The following is a 7068-nucleotide window of genomic DNA, read 5'->3' as shown; positions in this document are numbered from 1 at the left end:
AATGCATCTGAATTTATATAAGAACTTGAAGAGTTAGAATCTAAGACATACAAAAAACACAAACACCAGATATAAACTGTAGGACAAGGCTATCTATGTGTGATTTGGATTTTGACAATGGCAACAATATACAATACAGGAGATAACAAAAACTTTTGGACAAAGCATAACCATACACAACAATGTCTAGCATTTTCTTATTGTCATCCTGTCTTGGGCAATATAGTTATTTTCATCACTTCTAATCGGGTCAGAATAATAAAAAAAAAACAATTTTGAGTTATCTCCCTTTGTATATACTTCAATAAAAGAAACAAAGTATCTAACAAATTAATTTTATTCAGATACTGACAAATTAGAGTTGTTTTGGTGATAAAATAAAATAAAATGTCAAAAGTTTGTTATACAATTTTAAAAACATTTAAAACAAATAAAAAACCACTTTTGTTTAAAAAAAGTCAAGTTCTACATCAAAGAACCTCATCAAATTCAAACTAATTAATAAAATAATGGTTATTGACAAATTAACATGCTTACTTGTATAGATTATTTAAGAATCATAACAATTGGGTTATAACAAATAGCAAACATAGGCACCTCTAAATTTCAAGTTTGGCATTATAAAAATATTAATGAATAATCTCCCCTGCTAGCATTATTTGTCAATTTTAAAAACTTCAAAAAGCAAAAAACAAAAAACATAACATTATTTACATGATTAACATAATTCGTAAATTCACAAGAGTGCACACACTGAAATGTCTCGCCTTCTTTACTTATCATTGATATTATGTTGATAGTCCTAAGTATAAAGCTTTATTAAAAACTGCCACATAAACTTAACATTAACCAAGATAACTAAACAAAGAGCAATGAACCATGAAAATGAGGTCAAGGTCAGATGAACCATGCCCGGCAGACATGTACAGCTAACAATGCTTCCATACAACAAATATAGTTGACCTATTACTTATAGTTTTAAAAAAATAGACCAAAACACAAGAACTTAACACTGATCAATGAACCGTGAAAATGAGGTCGAGGTCAAATAAAACCTGCGCGACTGACATATAGATCATAAAATATTTCCATACACCAAATATAGTTGACCTATGGCATATAGTATTAGATAAAAAGACCAAAACTCAAAAACTTAACTTTGACCACTCAACCATGAAAATGAGGTCAAGGTCAGATGACATCTGCTCGCTAGACATGTACACCTTACAATCATTCCATACAACAAATATAGTAGATCTATTGCATAAAGTATGAGAAAAACAGACCAAAACACAAAAACTTAACTATAACCACTGAACCATGAAAATGAGGTCAAGGTCAGATGACACCTGCCAGTTGGACATGTACACCTTACAGTCCTTCCATACACCAAATATACTTGCCCTATTGCTTATAGTATCTGAGATATGAACTTGACCACCAAAACTTAACCTTGTTCACTGATCCATGAAATGAGGTCAGGTCAAGTGAAAACCGTCTGACGGGCATGAGGACCTTGCAAGGTACGCACATACCAAATATAATTATTCTATTACTTATAATAAGAGAGAATTCAACATTACAAAAACTCTGATCTTTTTTTTCAAGTGGTCACTGAACCATGAAAATGAGGTCAAGGACATTTGACATGTGACTGACGAGACTTCGTAACATGAGGCATCTATATACAAAGTATGAAGCATCCAGGTCTTCCACCTTCTAAAATATTAAGCTTTTAAAAAGTTAGCTAACGCCGCCGCCCGATCACTATCCCTATGTCGAGCTTTCTGCAACAAAAGTTGCAGGCTCGACAAAAAAAACATCCTGCATTGATTAAAATTTCATTCCAAATGCTGTATGCAAGAACAAAAATAATAAGGTGTAATGTAATACTTCAAATATGTACAATTGAATAAAATAGCACACAAATAAACTTTTATTAACAAAATTATGTAATGTCAAGCAAAAAATTATCAATATTGAATGTACTTGGACAATTGAAGAAAATAATAAGTTTATATGTTTATAAATATATTTGGTGTATTGACTGTCTCCTGATTAGTTAAAATTTTTAGTTTTATTTTCAATTTTATTTGTTTACAAATTTTATGAAGTCAACATGTGCATGATGTGTGTACTTTGTTATTATTTATATAAATAAAATAAAAAAATTCTTTGAGCCTTATTTTTGATAGAAATTTATAATGAATGGCAATAACTTATATTGATTTTATTGAACCATAAAATTAATTTTCAACTATTAACATTTTACATAATCCTCTTCGCAGATTATTTAATGTGAAGATTCAAAAATTTATCTCCCTTTGACCAAGCGATTATAAATAATGTGAAATCTTACAGGAAAAATCTTGACAGCAAATACAAGACACTGAAATGAGCCACACTCAAATTATTATTCAGCATTTAATTAATAAGAAAAGGCAACAGAAAGTTTAAGTAAAAAGAAATATGTAGCTTAACCAAACACAATAACATAATTTGATGTCACCGATATGCTGCAATTGTAAATAATTTTAATAGAAAATGCAAATGTTGAAATAAAAGAGCAGTAATTCATTTTTTTACTTTAAAAAATAATCAAATTCAATAAACCAAACCACTTCATTTTAAGGGTTCCCCCCTTAAACTGAAAAATGTCAACTATAATTCAAAAGTAAACATGAAGGTATTTTTGTTCTTGCAAATTCCAAAAGTGTACCTTTGAATTGGTCCTTATTAAAATTTAAAGAAATTTTTATTGATATCTCTCAATTTTTTGTCATATGCCCTTAAGTAAAAATCCATGCAAGTTCTGTACATTTCTTGTGACAAGGCCTCTCTGATTTACTTGGACCTCAGCTCTTTGCCTTGTGCATTCAGCTGTCTCTGGTATTTACAGTCTAGTAAATGACTTTAGTTTATCCATGTAAGATTTAAAATCTTGTGACAGTCAAATCCCAGTTGTGATCAGGCGAGTTTATCTACAGAATCACTGTCCCAACTTGACATTAAATCAATTTGCATGGCCTTTCTAAGTTTGTCCTTTTCTGACACTGGCAGTTTCTTGGCTTAAAGGGCCTTAGCTCTATTTTGTAGCTTCTGTAATAAAGTAATAAAACAAATGTTGAATTTTATTAAATTGACAAGTGATATATATGTGACAAAAGCAATAATTTTCTGCATGCAATTATTATATCTTAATGCAGTTGTAATCAAAATCATATATTTAAAAGATATTCTAATGAGTGACCCCAAAATATCTCGTGGAATAACTCTATAAAAAGAATAGCTACAAGTTGTGATAAATGGACCATGAAATTGGGGTCAAACCATTAATTTATTCTTAGAAAGATCATAACATAAGCATGATAAGGCACATGTATATTTATCTTTAAGTTGATTGGTCGTTAACATCATTAACAACTATCCTGACCAAAAACTTTTACCAAAACTTGAACCTAAAGCAGAACAGATGAAAGAATAAACAAACAAAAGCATGGTTCATTAAACATAAACCCCTTCTACTATTGTAGGCTGGCATAACAATTTATTACAACTATTACACATTGTGATTTATTTATCAACATCAAAAAAATTATTGATTTGTATCAGTTTAGTTTTTCAATTATATTTTAAAACTAACTCCTTCTATCATTGTTTGGTCTTATTCACGGTGTAGAATATATACAACTTTTATAATATGATGTGTGATCCCCTCAGGGGTTCAGGCTTATATTTTGGCAAGTGTTTGATGTGTCTATGGGCACTACTGAGGTCTAAAATTAGGTAGCACCCCCTTTTTTCCCTAGGGAGATTGATATTGGAATAGCTCATTATTGAGTTTGTCGTCTTTATCAATTTCAATATAAATCACAATATCAGGTACAGCAATTTTTTTTTCTTTTGACATATAAGAAGTATTTGTAAATAGTATTAAAATACAATCAGCTGTATACAATATAACCAAAACAAAAATCTGAGACTGGATTACTGCCCTTTTATCTATTTATTATTTGATCTATATTAATATTCCACGAAATGAAAGAATTTGCAAAAAATGCTCCTCTGGCTGTGTTGAAGATGAAATCCATTTTTTAACTAACTGTGAAAATTTTAAATCGGATAGAGATGCTCTCTTTGACTTTGTTTGCCAAAGAATTCCGAATTTTTCTACACTTGATAATCAGCATAAATTTATTTATTTATTAAACTGTGAAGACAATCAGGTCCTTAATGCTGTTGGTAAATTTATTAAAGTGAATATGAGTTAGTAATTGTATTGTAACTGTATGTAAAAAAATGTTTGTATCTATGTATCTATGCAAATCAATATTCTTTTGCCTTATTCATGTATGCTCTGTATGCCCCTTGTGGGCCCTTAATTGGAAATAAAATATGTTCTGTTCTGTTCTGTTCTATAAAATAATATTTAATCAATAGAAATGTGAAAATTTCAAACAAGATTTAAGTCAGTTATTGTTTGATTTGGCTAATTCTACTAAATACACAATTATTTTGATATTTGTTGTTTTTTTTTTTTCCTGCAATTATTTTGTAACACTCTAATAAAAATGAGTATGATTTCAATCCTCCATGACTCTATTCATGCTATTTGTTAGATGTCTCTACTCTCATTGGCAACCACACTTCATCTCCTTATAAATTAATTTTTGCAGGCCTCAACTAACAGTATTTTCCATAAAATATATAAAACAATAAAAAGCTAGTACAATCATGACAATGAGTACTATTAATTTATCCCAAGACTTGGTCTGGTCATGTCAAATTAATGTAATCATCAAATAGCTTACTTCAAAATAGAACCAGCTGCTGTTTTACATGTCCAGACTAGATTGTTTATGCCTATAAGCATCACAAACAGCTGCTTACTGCAAAATAAAACATAAAAAGTTCCTAAAATAAATGTGTATTGCCAGGAGATAATTAGTTGAATTTAAACATTCATATTATATTTGTTAAACTTGGTCTAAGGAAAGGGTGTTCAGGATTCCCAATACTCAATATATATATATATGTCTAGCGGGATGGCTGCAGTGCAGGCGATTTGGTGTCACGATATCACAGTAGCATGGGTTCGAATCCCGGCGAGGGACGAACCAAAAATTTGTGAAAGCAAATTTACAGATCTAACATTGTTAGGTTGATGTTTAGACGAGTTGTATATATATATATATATATATATATATATATATATATATATATATATATATATATATATATATATAAACATGTATATATGTATATGTTCTGACAGACATTTCAACATACATGTAATATACATAAGGTATATTTATAGATTTTAACAAGGCTAAGTAAGTATATAAGGTGATAATACTAAAAAGGCATACATGTAACTCTATCTTTTATCAAAGACAATGGCACGTCTCTATTTGAATTACATGACTTACAATGTACATTTATATCTTTTGAAAGATTTTTAAAATCATAAATTCAGAAAATGTAGACAAAATATATATATATACAATATATACCTTTATATACAAATGATATGTGAAGGAACATGGATGGCTGTTGTATTCCCTTATTTTTGAGCATCTGTTTCTGCTTGAAATCGATTCTCTGTAACAATTGGTGCAATTCTTCAATTTTTTCACTGTCATCAAGATTTCTGTTTGGGAATCCATCATCTTCTTTATTAGCTAAGTAAAATAAAAACTTTTTGAGAAAATGTAAATATTTAACATGATGTTCATACAAAATGATATTAAGTTTAAATTCTTTTATATAAATGCCTTTTAAACTTGAGTCGCTGAACTGTAGTAACATGTATATAAACAGCATGTAAAGGTTTGAAATGTTTCCAAAAAAATACTCAATAATCATAATATAAATGAAAAAAGTATGGTAACCTACATGTATGTATCATTTGTTTGGCTAGTAATTGGATCAACATCAGTTGGTCTTTAGCGGATAGCATCTATTTTGGAAACATACCACATTGTTTACTTTAATCTAATTAATCTTCATATACAACAAGTACAATGTACATATACATGTATCTTAGTTTTCTCGTTTGAATTGTTTTACATTGTCATATCGGGGCCTTTGCGGTATGGGCTATGCACATTGTTGAACGCTGTACAGTGACCTATAGTTGTTAATGTCTGTGTCATTTTGGTCTCTTGTGGACAGCTGTCTCATTGGCAATCATACCACATCTTCTTTTAATATATCAATAAGCATTTGAATCACAGGCACTTGTTTCTATCCATTGGAAGACCCACTATCAACGTATATTTTCAAGAAGGTACCCAACTAATTTTTTCACCTCTCCGCTTAAAACCATTATTTCTGGTAAATATATACGTTAATAGTGGGTCTTCAAATGGATAGAAACAAGTGCCTGTGATTTGAATTTATACCAATATCAAGGGTACAACTGATGTGTCACCTGGGTAAGTAAGGTACATGTACCTATAGAACAAGTCAATTATCCAATAATCTTAAAAACTATAGCACAGTTTGTAATTATTCCGTGACAATAAACAATAATTGGGTTTGCACGACACTTTGACCATGTCCCCTCCTTTTAATTTATAAGGTTTTGGGAATAAAATATATTGGGCATGCATATCAGATTAATCATAAAAAGTAAATTGATTGTGTAAGGTTATGTAATATATAATGATTTATATTAAAGTAATGCGGTTACCAAATCGAAAATCCTGTTGAATTTGAAGTGTGTTCTTCTTTTGGGATTTGAAAATCCCGCAACATGACGACTTAAACATTGCTATAATAGAAAACACTCGAGGCAACCGAAAGGTGCACGGTCGCACTAAATACCAATAATATGTTATTAAGCCAAATAAAATAATGTATCCTAATTGATAGATTGATATGATGCGTATATAATATAATTATTTAAAAGATGTGAATAACAGAATAAATGACAGACACATGATCTCCAGAAATTAACTAGTAAAGATAATAAAGTATTTTCCTGGTCTACTTTATGGTCTTAACTTACACTGTTATTATAACAACATTACAAAAAAACGCGGGACATCAGATAATAAATATAAT

At 29.8% G+C, this 7068-nt stretch overlaps 1 long non-coding RNA gene across 1 annotated transcript; it reads right to left on the bottom strand.

Moving 5' to 3' along the window:
• Positions 1–229: 229 nt before the first annotated feature.
• LOC143056430 (uncharacterized) lies at positions 230–6792 on the bottom strand. The gene is made up of 4 exons (XR_012972336.1): positions 6695–6792; positions 5514–5681; positions 4812–4889; positions 230–3099 (listed from the first exon to the last, which is right to left on the bottom strand). It is a non-coding gene; the product is annotated as an uncharacterized LOC143056430 (long non-coding RNA).
• Positions 6793–7068: the final 276 nt, after the last annotated feature.

This window comes from Mytilus galloprovincialis, chromosome 13 (genome assembly GCF_965363235.1).
Source record: "Mytilus galloprovincialis chromosome 13, xbMytGall1.hap1.1, whole genome shotgun sequence".
Classification (NCBI taxonomy): Eukaryota; Metazoa; Mollusca; class Bivalvia; order Mytilida; family Mytilidae; genus Mytilus; species Mytilus galloprovincialis.
The sequence above is the reverse complement of the archived record's forward strand: the minus strand, read 5'-3'. Positions and strand labels throughout refer to the sequence as shown.